This window comes from Camellia sinensis, chromosome 10 (assembly GCF_055761805.1).
Source record: "Camellia sinensis isolate YWXY chromosome 10, ASM5576180v1, whole genome shotgun sequence".
Taxonomy (NCBI): Eukaryota; Viridiplantae; Streptophyta; class Magnoliopsida; order Ericales; family Theaceae; genus Camellia; species Camellia sinensis.
Window position 1 is genome coordinate 60,890,698 of NC_138970.1, and position 13,974 is coordinate 60,904,671.

Below are 13,974 nucleotides of genomic sequence, written 5' to 3' on the forward strand. Positions count from 1 at the left end.
TAACACGCTTGTTCGATTTTCTGATTTAAAATCATGCAAGTCAGGTTATGAGCAATGAAAATTTTTCTTTTTTGGGTCCAAGAAATGGTCCAGTTTTGGAAAAATGGAAAAATTTTCGAGAAAATTAGTCAACCTCAGTAAAAATTCTCAAAAATTGTTTTTGCAAACGGTCACTGCTCAACGAGCACGGAACCTACTCTTGAGATGCACGACCTCGGACCCATAAACAATGGAAAATTGCCCCTTGTTTGAACGGCACTGCATGGCAACTGAAAGTTGCCCCTAGTCTGAATAGCACCACAACACAATGTATGGCAACGGAAAGTTGCCCCTTGTTTGAATGGCACCGCAGTGCATCGTAATCAGGCTTCAGAGTGACGATCACAACCGAACTCTCGGATACAGAGAAGGCAAAGATGACCAAAACCATCACATGGACACAATCGAATTTGAAGTGTTTTACGGCTGGACTTCAGAATGAAGTTGCCTACATATCCCAAAGATGGGAATCAAGCCTTGCGTAGTTCGGGGTAAGGTACACTCAGGTATTAACCTCTCCTTTTGCGCTCTAACTTTTGCCAAGGCCGCCCTTTCTGGGTTTTCAACCTTGCGAGCTTTGTTCTTCTTTTCTTTTCAATTCTTTTCATTTATTTTCTTCTTCTTTTTTTCTTATTTTCTCTTTTTTTTTTTTCATTCTGTGCATTTTTTTTTCTTCTCTTTTTTTTGCATTCTTTTCTTTGCTCTAACTTTTGCCTGGGTCGCCCTTTCGGGTTTTCGGCCCATCGAGCCTCTCAAGGGTAAAAGTGAAGTTTTGTCCATGTCAAATGGTTTTGAGATCCTGAAGTCATCTAGATCCAGGAGAATGGCTACTGTTCGCTGATGATGTAAGAGTTCATCCAATGGGGCTGAAATTGCACCTAGTGTTGTGGACAGGAACTCAATTATCCTTCAGCACAAACTTTCTTCTTTCCTCCCTTATGGGATTTGGCATCCTTGCTAGTCTTCATTGATTTGCAAGATGATCCATCTTCGGCTCTTCGAGCACATCTGACATTTTTCTGCCCCTAGGTCGAGGGCTGCTTTGAATCTAGCCACACAGGCCTCACATTGCGGTTGACCGTTGAGCATTCTGAGTTAAGGTTCAAGGTTTGAAAGCAAAGGGGGGTCGAGTCTCGAGGCTGAGAGCGATCCTAAGCTGCACAATCTCAAGAGCGATTCCACACAGGTCTTCACAGGACCGCGCAAAACATTTTTTGAAATCTTTTAAGAAAGCGACAAATCGCTCGCGCTAAAGACTGTGTGGGACCAATCTGGATCAAGCCAGGATCCTTCTCAGTACTCACATTAACAAACATGATCTCATTCATTAAGGGTTTAGCACACCTCTCTTCCTCTCAATTGATCAATTTTTTGCAAATCCTGAGAAATTCCTCCCTCTTTGTTTTCAACACATCATTCAAAAAGTTTTGAAAAACTTAGGTCAATGCAATGACTTCAAGGCACAGAAAAGACATAGTTCTGGTCAAATACTGCCATCTTATTCAGAACTTCTGGCATAACTGGCACAAGGCAGAAGCAAACACAAGAGTGTGAAAATCACTGCTGTTTCATTCAAAATCTGTTGGAACAACTGGCTCCAAGGCAGAAACAGACTCAAAAGAAAACGAAAAGACAAACACAAAACAAGCAAGTGATGTCCGAGGTAACACCCCTGAAATCACCCGACTCTAACAAAACAGGACTAACTCGATACAACAAGACAGACCCGACTGACTCAGCATAAAATGACTGACTCTAAACAACACAACAAGACAGACCCAATACCCAAGTCAGAAAGCAAAATTAACAGCATTTGTACATTGCTCAAAACAGTGCATGCTATCTACCATAACTGGAGTAAACTAAGCGCCATTCGCAGGTGGTTCATCTCCCTGATCACATCACATTATCCCCCTAAGTGCACTGATCCAGTGCCGATAGACTTTGCAGGACCTGGTGCGACGATGACCTCTTTATCAATCAGATCTTGTATTTCATAGCGAAGACGGTAACAACTATCAGTGCCATGATTGGTTTGTTGATGGAAGGCGTAGTACTTGGCCGGATCATGGGAGGGAGGAATTTTATTTGGCAGTGGTCGCGGCTCTAGGGGTTTCAGATCCCCCTTTCTAATCAAGACCCTCAAGGCCGCTGATAGAGACATGTACAGTGGTGTGAACACCCTCTGGCCTTGAGGTGGGTGTTTTGAGGTTTATGGAGTTTTGCTGGATGCACCAGCAAAGGGATTGGTAGGCGCTGACTGGGCTTGCTGATCTCTTTCGAGCAAGGGTTTAGAGCTGAAAGGAACATTCCTGGTACAACGGCCCTTCTCCCGGCTTGCCCCTTGATTCAAACTGCTCTCAACTTGAGTGGTGAAAGTTTTATCCACAGCCTTTGTAACGACTACAATCACTTGTTGTTTGTCCAACCCTTCGGCTTTCAAAGCCTCCACAGCCCACAAAAGGTGTTCATGAGGATCCATGTCTACCCCTACCTTGTTCTTTCCACTGGCTTCCATTTTGCCAAGCGATTGGCCTTCTTCAAATGTAGCCCGTCCCAAGGTTGGGGAGCCTTTAGATATGAACTCCCTGGTACGTGATGTGGTCGATGATGGGGCCAAACCCCAAAGGCCAGATCTGCCATAGTTCTTTAAAGGTCTTCAATCATTTTCATCAACTCAGAAGTAGTGGGTTCCTGGGTTTGAGATGATTGGGGTTCAGATGCACCCATCATGCATAAGTCCAGGCTCTCTGGGATAAACACATTAGGCTTGGGTAAATGGACTGGGGTGATGTATACGCTGGGGTCGTAAGGGACGGCCAGTGTGTGGATTAGATTGAGATGTGGATGAGGTACTTGGTCATTGGGGTCTAAAGGTGGAGCTATTGTCTGGTTGTCGATGAGATTTTGGACCTCATGACGAAGGCGGTAGCAACGGTCGGTACCATGACCGCGCTACTGATGGTACACACAGTACTTGGATGGGTTATGTCTGGCTGGGAGTGGGTCAGGCAGAGGTTGAGGATCAAGGGGTTTGAGATACCCTCTTTCCATCAAGAGTTTCAGTGCGCTAGTTAGGCTCATATAGAGGGGGGTGAAAGTTCTGCCCTAAGCCCGGGCTGGGCTGGCGGTTTGTAGGCTTGGATTGGCAAAAGGGTCGGCTGTAGCAATTGTATTGATTTCAGTGGTTTGGGAATAACGCTACTACCAGCATTGGTACTCCCTGAAATCACCCTCCTTGTCGGTTCACTTGTTCTAGGAATGATCCCACTGTTGAACGCATTCTCGATTTGAACCCCCAGTTCATGCAAACTTTTGAAAGTGAATAGTGGAGCGACTATCAACTTTTGCAACATATCATGCTCGAGGTTTCGCACCATCATTTGCACTTGATCCCTCTCAGAAGGGCGATCTGTCATCTGTGCTGCCTTTGCTCTCCACCTTGCAACAAATTCCACAAAAGGCTCTGTTGGGTTTTGGCAGGTTGTTTCAAGCTCTTGCATGGTCATTTCAACTTGGGTATTGTAGGAATACTAATCGACAAAGGCCTCAGCCAGTTCTTCCCAGTTTTGCTTCACTTTATCCTCCAACCTAGCGTACCAAGTGGCTGCTACACCCGACAGGGTTCTTCCATACAGAGAGAGTTTCTGTGGCTTAGTCAGACCCATCAGCTTTAGGACATCCAAGAAAAGCCGGATATGTACCATAAGATCTCCAGACCCGTCGAAACGGTCAATATGTGGCATTTTGAATCTGTCTGGGAGCTGTATGGCAGCCTCAGTGTATCCATCCTCAATGTCGGGAATGGAGTTAAAGCCCTTTGCCTTTTTGAATTGCTTATCAAGGTTCGCAATTTTCACTGCAGTCGGATTGAGCTCATTAACATCAAAGGGATAAGGCCTCTCATTAGGCTGCACTAGGGGTCTGAACACCTGAGCGTGAGTCAACCTTTCTCGGGGGTCTGGACCCTGCAAATCTTCAGCTGGCGGAAGTGGGTCAAAGTTCGGCTGGGGTCCCAAAGCTGGATGTGAGGCAGATGCCCCAGATGGGCGTTGCGTTTCAGCATTGGTCTCATCCTGCATGGCAATTCCCTGATTTAGCGCTGCTGTCACGGCCACAAATTCTTCCGAACCCTGTGCCATCACGGGTCTGCTGAATTGAACAGAGGTGATGTGACTGGTGACTAACGGATCAGATGAACCGGTAAGCCTTGACTGGCCTTTTTATGCCTTGCCTCAGCGAAGGAAAACACTGGCTGCTCTGAACTGAATCTTTGACCTGACAAAGTCTATCAGCACAAGTCCGGTGTACTCGGGGGATATTAGAGCCTTCTGAAGCTATGGTTCCAAGACTACCCCCATAGAAAAAGAGAAAACATGCAGCATCTCAGCCCAATTTCAACATAACAGATTTGAGTATAACTAAATGACTGTACTCTCTACTAAATTCTGCCTACAATTCTGCCTGTAAATTGATACCCTCAGGTAAAATTGATTCCCAAATACTGATGCCCGCAGGCCTGATGCCCAGACTTGCAAACTATTACGTGCATTCCTGCAGGGACACACCCTAAAAGCACATAGCAAGCAAGTGAGAGCCAAAACACCCCTATGCTGGGGTAGGGTTTCCCTGTCCTATTTTGTCAGGAGCTAGGGTTTCACTACGCACGCAGTGGTTTCAAATAACCTATAATCGGGTAAGCAACCTGTCCTAGCTTTGGAATGGTCACTATGGATTCCGAATATGCACTAGGTCGAATGGTCAAAAAAGGTGCCCCGGTAAAACTGGGATTTATGTTCCCGTCGTGGCAGAGCCCGTAACCGGTCAGCCTTATGGCACACTTCTCAAAGCGAGCCTCCGACAAACCGTTCAGGAATAGCAGATGGCAAACACGGTGTCCTAGGCGCACCAATGCAAATGCAATGCAAAGAAACACATAACTGTAATCAAAACAAGATATCATGAGTTCGAGTCAAGTTCTCTAAATCCCCAGCGGAGTCGCCAGAAACTGTAGACGCGCCCCGAAGGCCTCATGCTACAGTTTGGACTCAAATGTCACGGTTTTTAATCTGATCTCGCAAAGTGCAATGCAAGATTGATAAATCACCAAAGAGTCCAAATCCGGCAAATCGTTTTGGAAAACTGATTTTTAAGAAAGAAGTGCCAAACATGGACTGCTTTGCCAGATACAGAGTCGCCACCTAAATATTTATTTTGGGGGAATTTAGGAAACCCTGACTCGTGCCTAAGGCCATGTGTCCGTCATCACCAAAGTTGCCTTGGCTCGGGAACTTGGGTACGATTGGGGAAGGTCACTTCGTGAGCACCCCCACTCGCCCGATCAAAGATCGGCCTCCACTAACCATGATATTGAGTTTTGAAAATATTATGGGCTCTTATTCCGGTTATTAGCCTAGAATTACTATGTGATGCACACAGCATACAAGTATGGACTAGATTGTCTAATTTGGAACAAAGCATCGCATATCCGTTTGTTTTGAAAATGGATTGAAGTTTGCTACTCGCAAGTAGGCTAAAACACGGGTTTCGACGAATTATCCCAATTCAAGCAACCCAACCTTCACCCATAGGCATTCAGGCAATTATATCACATAAGCAGTTAGCCTTATGGTAAGCATGCTATCATGGCAACACTCACACACATGCAAGGATGCTAAAGCATAAACGCTTACCTAGTACTCCAAGCCAAAACAGAAACTAGTTAGTAATCAAATGCATGATCCTAGTTCATGTTAAGATGGCTAATGCAACACATGCAAAATGTAACTAGAAATAGGCTTGGCTATTCTAAGATGTCATGTGAAATGCAACTTGATACATGTATTCAAATTGGAATTGAAATACAATGCAGTTAGCATGATGCGCCGAGCCTGGTGCATGCAAGACAGATGAATGGATGCAAACATGCAAGCATAAGTATGCTAATTGAAACATGCCCTAATCTAACCATCATAAACTGATAAATAAAAGGGAGAAAGACGTGGGGTTGGAAGACATACATCACACACATGCACACTTATTACAATTGTGCCCTCGCTCGGAGGGTCCGAATAAATAATACAACACAAATAAATAATTAACTACTCTAGCTAATTAAATATTACAAAACCCTAAATTAATTAACAAATTAGTTACAAAGGGAGGCCGCTGCAGCCCTGCCTCGGAACGCTTGGATGATGCATGCTCGATTTGTCTCGCTCGAAAACCCGTTGCCATGCCTCTGTTGCCTCTGTTTGCATTGTTCTGCACCTCTGATAATTGTGAAAATTCTTGGGATGCTTTTGAATTACTCCCTGATCATTATGGGATATCACCGGCTAAGATATCTGACCACCGGCTATGGAAATATGGTAACCGACCAGAAGTTGGTCCATCAGCTGGACTTTTGTAGTCGGCCGGCACTGAAAATTGCCGACCGGCCATTTCTTCCTGCAGAATACTGGTTTTGCTGCAACAGAGGACAGATAGTGCATGGCAAAGCATTTTCAAGACAATGTGTGCAGAGCCACTCTCTCTATCATGTAATAAACTCAAGAGAGTGTGGCCCTCAGTCCTCGGGCCACCAATCATGCATTTCGATGCATGATGGCCAAAGGTACCAAGCTTGCAAATCAATGTAAATGAATGCAACAAAACAAATGAGTGCTACACACTCTATTATGTTGAGATCAAGAGTGTCGGCGACCGGAAATTGAGACATGTTTCGCCACTTTGAGTACGAAACGCCCCTCGTTTCCCGTGTTTGGACTAACCCTACTCTAAACACAATACAAGGAGATGGCATACACAATGCGACTAACATGCAACCCTAAATGCAATGCAACCTAATCATGCTGGCATGCGAGGGATGATATGCACACATGCAACCTAGTATACACAATGCTATGGACTAAAATGGCATACACAATGCACATGAGCTATATGGCATACACAATGCACACATACGAAGATGGACATACTCAAAGGCATAATCAAAACATATACAATGCGATGGTCAAACATGCAACAACATGAACCAAATGGCATACACAATGCAAGGTGGACATAAACCAATATGAGTAGACCTCAGCCACACTCAAATCAGTAGCCATATGATGAAAATGAGACAACCGAAATACATGAAAACATGCACGAATGCAAAGAACCGATCCTAAGGCACAACATGCAACTCTAACAAAGCATGACAAATGATGAAATATGGCATAGAATGGCATATGATCCAGCTCTGAAATATGATGCACAATGGTCCTGAATCATGCAAACACTTCACACGATGCGTGCTAGATGGCTCGAATACTGAAACTAGTGAAGTGCGTTACACTAGAGGTACACAAAGCAATGCACAAATGGAAAAACCAACCCCAAACAGACCTTAGGCAGGTCCAAGATAGTGGGAAATTGGTCAAAAATGATGGCTCGGAATACATTCAAATGAAGCCCATGCAATGGTCGGTAAATGAGGCATACGAGCCCGACTCTCTAATGCACTTAAAGAGTGGAAATCATGGGAATATAGCATGCATATAAGCTCTGAAATATGATGTACAATGGCCCCAAAACATGAAAACACCTCAGTATATGCATGCGATGGACCTCAAAACTCAAAGTTAAGCATGGATATTGAACTACAGGCATGCAAAATAAGCATCATTCGACCATGAGACCTAAAAACAGAGCTAAGGTAGTCCAAAATATGCATAAAATCAGTTTAAGGCAAGGCCAAAATATGCTAGGAAAGGCGGCCAAAACATCATGCAAAACAAGCTAGTGAACCATGACTTACACTACAACTATATGAAGCATGTGAAGGACTACCAAACCAGCCAAAAATAGAAACATGGCATGCCATAATATGACCAAAAACCCACTGGAACTCAGTCAACACATGCTAGAATGAGGTGCTCCTTTGAAAGGCTATGCAAGGGGTTACTCTACACATGCAAGATAGACATCAAAAATGGCAAAACCATCTATGGACAGAGGTTATGAGGGCCCTAAAACTCATCAAAAAGGGCCTGAAAGGGGGCTAGGAAGCATGCAAGTGAAGGCTCCTTTGAAAGGCCATGAAGAGGGTTACTCTACACATGCAAGATGAACACTTAATATGGAAAAACCACCTCTGGACAGAGATCATGCAGGTCATAAAACTCACAAATAATAGCCTGAAACATGGCTTGAAAGTATGCAAATAGGGGCTCCTTTGTAAGGCCAAAAAAGCTAGTAAACAAGACAATGGGTGAGAGGGTCACCCCTCTCTGATTTTGGTGCTCAAAAAAGTATGCTAACCACTGAAAATCCACTGGATTTTAGTGGCTATAAGGCCAAACAAAGCTCACTTCAAAGGCCTAGATGCATGGCTCAAAACAAGGTGAAAACAAGCATGCAAGGGGGTAGATGACCCCCAACAAAAAAATGACCTTAAACAAACTTCAAGAGGAGCTCAAAATAAGACTTTTTGTAGTTTATGACAAAGCCCAAAAATACTTTCAAATAGAGTTAAGATATGAAGCAAAACAATGCTCAAAAGAGGGAAATGAGTGTTACCCTTGTAGAGAAAACCTCTAGCAGCTTCTGGACCAAAGTAGCAAACCTTCAACCTCTGAAAATGAGCTCCAAGGTGCTTAGATGAATGATGGAGAGGTTAGGCTAAGAGGTGTAGTGCAATGGTGCAAGAACAATGGAGTTTTGAAGGCCAAATATGGAGATACAAAGGGGGAGTGTATGTATGCGCCTCAACAATTTTTTCTGAACCAGATGAGGGAGGAGGAGCCTCCCTCTTATAGAGATTAAAAGTATAAGCTTCTCCAAGAAGCTAAGGGCCAAGGAAATCCCTCCATACATATGGAGGATAGCCAAAATGCTTGCCAGCTGTGCCAGCTGGAAGATACAACTATGAGGGAGCAGGTGAAAAGCTGCCGACCAGAAAACTGGTTGACCGGCTACTTTTTCTGGCCGGCCGGCTACTTTGGTGGCCGGTAGGTGGCTTCTAAGGCCAAAAAGTGGTCGGTGGGTGTCTGAAATGAAGCCCCAGAAGTTAGCTTTCCAATGGCGGCAACCTTGCATTAAAATTCCGTCTGTGCAAAAAGTTATGCCTATTTTGATGAAGCCGTGCAGTTTTGATCCTACCGGATTGATGCCCTACTTCAAACAATCATATCTCCCCCATCTGGACTTGGCTTTAGGAGATTCTTGAGTGTAAAATGAAGCCCTGGAAGTCTTCTTTCCAACGGTGGTGGCCTCATAGCTTAAACCCAAGTGCATAGACAGATAAGCCTGATTTAGCGAGGACCGCTCGATTTTCTCTTAGCAATTTATACCCACCTTCTTCTTCAACTTGGTTTCTTCCCTCTTCTCTTCTTTTCTTCAACTCCAAACCCCCGAAGCATGGTGTTTTGAAAGATTTTTCCAAGATTTCATCTCTCTTTCATTCATTTTCCCTTTGTCCTTGCTCGGTTTATCGAAAAGCGCAACATCTGACAAAATACGAGCCTCGGAACATCGTAAAAACTTTATTTCAAAAATGTTTTGAAAGAGAGGGTTTTAAGGTCTAAAAAACCTTTCAAAATAGCTTTGGTACAAAATGGGGTGTGAGGTTTGGATTTGACGCTCTCCTTGCCAAAGAAACCGACCCTTTGCATAGCATTGCCTGCACAACTTTCATCACCAAGGAAGCCATCAGTAGCGCCCAAGTCTTAAGGTCGGTCAAAAATGGGGTGTCTACAAGAGGTTAGCGGGTTAGGGTTTTATTGTTTTCTTGATGGTTAGTCGGGGTATAATAAAGTCCCAATGTACCCTGCTGACCAAGGAAAGACCACCTTCACATGTTCTTTTTGCACTTTTGCTTATAGGCGCATGCCCTTTGGGTTATGCAATGCACCGGCGACTTTTCAACCGTTTATGATGGCCATTTTCTCCGACATGGTGGAGAAATTTTTAGAGATTTTCATGGATGACTTCTTTGTGTTTGGGCCATCTTTTGAGGAATGTCTCCAGAACTTAACTAAAGTACTACTCGATGTGTGGAGACAAACCTTGTTTTGAGTTGGGAGAAGAGCTATTTTATGGTTCACAAGGGTATAGTGTTGGGACATATTGTGTCCCCTCGAGGTATAGAATTTGACAAAGCTAAGGTTAACCTCATTGCAGTCTTTCCGTCACTTACTTCTGTGCGCCAAGTTAGGTTTTTCTTAGGGCATGCAGGTTTTTACCGTCGATTCATCAAAGACTTTAGCAAAATATCCTGTCCTTTGTGTAGTTTACTTGCTAAGGATGCGCCCTTTATCTTTGATGATGCATGTTTGAAAGCATTTGAAACACTTCGAGCTGCTCTTTTTATTGCCCCTATCATGCAATCTCTTGAGTGGTCCCTTCCTTTCGAAATCATGTGCGATGCATCTGATTATGCCCTCGGCGCCGTCTTGGGCCAAAGGGTGAATAAAGTGCCCCATGTTATATCCTATGCTAGTCATACTCTTTCTGATGATCAATTATGCTACACTACCACTGAGAAAAAGTTACTAGCTATTGTCTTTGCACTTATTAAGTTCTAGTCCTACCTCCTAGGGTCTAAAGTCATTATGTTCACTGACTATGCTACGTTGCGGTACTTATTGTCCAAAAAAGAGACTAAACCTAGGTTAATTAGGTGGATTCTACTCCTTCAGGAGTTTGACCTAGAAATTCAGGACAAGAAGGGATCCAAGAATGTAGTTACGAATCATTTATCCTGCATCTTTATTGAGCACATGAGTGATCCCTTAGCCTTGCATGACTAGTGTCACGACCCCATTCTGCCCCTAGTAGAATGGTGCCGTGATGGCCAGTAATCCAAGATTACCAAAGGCCAACTTACAAAAATTCACACACAATTAGAGTATACATATGGGGCTTACATGTGCGGAAGCAATAAATTTAAATCTAAATAGTCTAGAAGAGCTGTGCATAAGTCAAATGAAATGGCATACAATTTAACATGGCTTACAACATGAATACAAATAAAATAAAGTACATGTTACATCTTGATCAAAAGGCTTCTCAAGCCAACATATACAAAAGAAGTGAATTAAAACTAAGAAACATAATCTTCAAGAGGTTAGCAAAATGAATCCAAAACAACTTGCAAATAACATCTAGGCGTCACAGCCTTCTTGCTCACCACCTACATATATATAAAGGGGAGGGTGAACTTGGATACTCAGTGAATGATATAATTAATAAAGGTTTGAATGAATGATATCCGAGATCTTTATCAAAATAATACATATCATAGCTTGTAACAAAACATGGGATGAATCAAGTTCATCAATCAAATCTTTCAAATCTTCTTGGGATGTTTAATAACATCTACATAATACATGGGGGATGACATTCCGGACAAAACAAGGAAATAATCGACCCATAATCGATTAGACAAATCCACCAGTACAAGACCGTCGGTAAGGCCATCTGTACAAGACCGTCGATGGCAGAGATCTCTCAAACATGGTGCTACATGGGCTTAAAGTCCCCTAGCATAAAAGGACTTTCTAAGAATGTCATCAAAACAAGATAATACTTGATACAAAAACTAGGGATAATCATTCATGCTTGATCAAATACTTTTCCAAAACGAAGCAAAGCCTTATCAAAACTTTATAACATAGCTTTATTAAAAATACCACTCACATAGCTCTTCGGGTGTAGGGATTAAGGCAAGGATCCAAGACCTACAAATACATAATAAAGCCTACTGAATGCACTTCAAGAAAACAAGAAGATATGCTCAAAGATGGGTATGAAATGCATTCTTAAAACAAGCTTTTCATGAGTGCAAATGATCCCAGCATTTCTTTCCAAAACCAAGTCAAGACAAAGTAAAACATGCTCGGAGTTAAATCACTGTTTTTCATGTAGGGAAAACATGCTGGGTACCAACCAGGTCTTGGAATGGGTGCACAGAAATGATCTAGGCAAAAATGACCTAGCTGGGTGAACTTAGGAGGTCTTAGCCGAGGTCCCACACCTCTTAGCCGAGGTGTGGTTACCTAGGCTTCGGTGTGTTGCCTACCGAGGTGTTACAACGTGCCGGCAAGGGTGTACCATGGTCGGCCTAGGTGTGAAGTGGTTAGCGTAGGTGTGTATGCAAGATAGACTAAGGTGCAAGTGATCATGCAAGGTAGGCCACGGTGAGATACAATGCTTGGCCTAGGTGTGAGATCTAGGCAAGAGTGGTTTCAGTGACCACACCTAGGGAAATGAGGTCTGGAAATCTAGGTTTCCCTCTTGATGAACATGAAGAACATGAAGGACAAGAACATGAATGCTAAAATCATAACTTCTTTATTTACAATCTGAGATTTCATGAGATGAGTTTGAAAACATGGACCTGGGTACCCATTCTTGAAGATCTTATGAAAACAAACACAAAAACATGGATCTTGATACAAACTTTCGGATCAAAACATGGTTTTTCTTCAAGAACACATGAACATCATTTTCTCTTTCTAAAACAAACTTTAAATCAATGCATGGCTCATGAATCATGCTAGATCATGCAATGTGATCGAATCAACATAAAGAATAACAAGAGTAGATCAAGAATCTAACCTCAAAACACGGATCTAACGGTTCAAGGTGTGAAGATCAAGCTTGGAAATCTACTTTTCTCTCAAGAACTCTTCTTCCACACCTCCTAGAGCTTCTCTCTCTTCTAGGGTAAAGATATAACAAATGATGTGGGTTTCTCACTGCTAGCTGACTTAACCCTCTGCTGGGACACGTGATAACGTCTGGTTGGATCTCCTCAAAAAGGTGACTGAATGATAAGACAAGAGCATGACAAAGGGTGTACAACAAGTAAGGTGTCATGGGCACTCTAACAAGGTAATGACCTCGGATTAGGACATAGGCTTCGGCAAGTAAGGTCTCAATGATCTCGGCTAGGAAGGACAACACTTGACCTAGCTGTGCCACACCTCGGCCTAGATGTGCCACACCTCGGTGTAGGTCATACTAGTCCCGGAACAAGATCACTAGGTGCAAGGATCAAAGATCTAGGACGCCTAGATGATAACATCTCGGCCTAGATGATACACATCTCGGCCTAAGTGATGCACACCTCGGCCTAGATGATGACATCTTGGCCAATATGCCTAGGTGATAGTGGAGTTCAACCAAAGTGGTTCCAAGATGGTCCTAGGTGTAAGAGGTTCAAAGGTGTGACCTAGGCTTGACATGACCTAGGCTTGGCATGACCTAGCCTTAACATGACCTAGGCTTGGCATGACATAGGCATGACCTAGGCTTAACATGACCTAGGCTTGGCATGACATAGGCTTGGCATGACCTAGGCTTGGCATGACCTAGGCTTGACATGACATAGGCTTGGCATGACCTAGGCTTGACATGACCTAGGCTTGGCATGACCTAGGCTTGAGACAGCAAGGAAGGAACAAAGCATGCATACAACACTTAGGCGAATCACATAAGCACAAGACAAGACAGGGACCTTTACTTAGGCAAAACAAGTCAAAGTCTACAAATGCAAGCTTAACAAGACAAAATCATGCAAATGCACATGAACATGACTAAGACATGAATGTGGGTTATTACAACTAGTTTTCGAGCAAGAAACTTCTTACGGTTTCACACGTGACCCTCCCATGGTTTGCTCACATAGTGAATTACTTGGCGGTTGATCAAATTCTGAAAACTTGGTCTAAGCAAGACAAAGACCGATTTTTCTCACAAGTCAAGCACTATTTCTGGGAAAACACGGAATTGTTCAAGTATTGTCCGGATCAAGTGATTCGGCGTTATGTGCCTGAGAGTGAAACCCATAGCATTCTCACCTCTTGTCACTCTCATGCATGTAGTAGCCATTTTAGTGGGTAGAAAACGGCCTCCAAGGTTTTACAATGTGGGTTCCATCGGCCC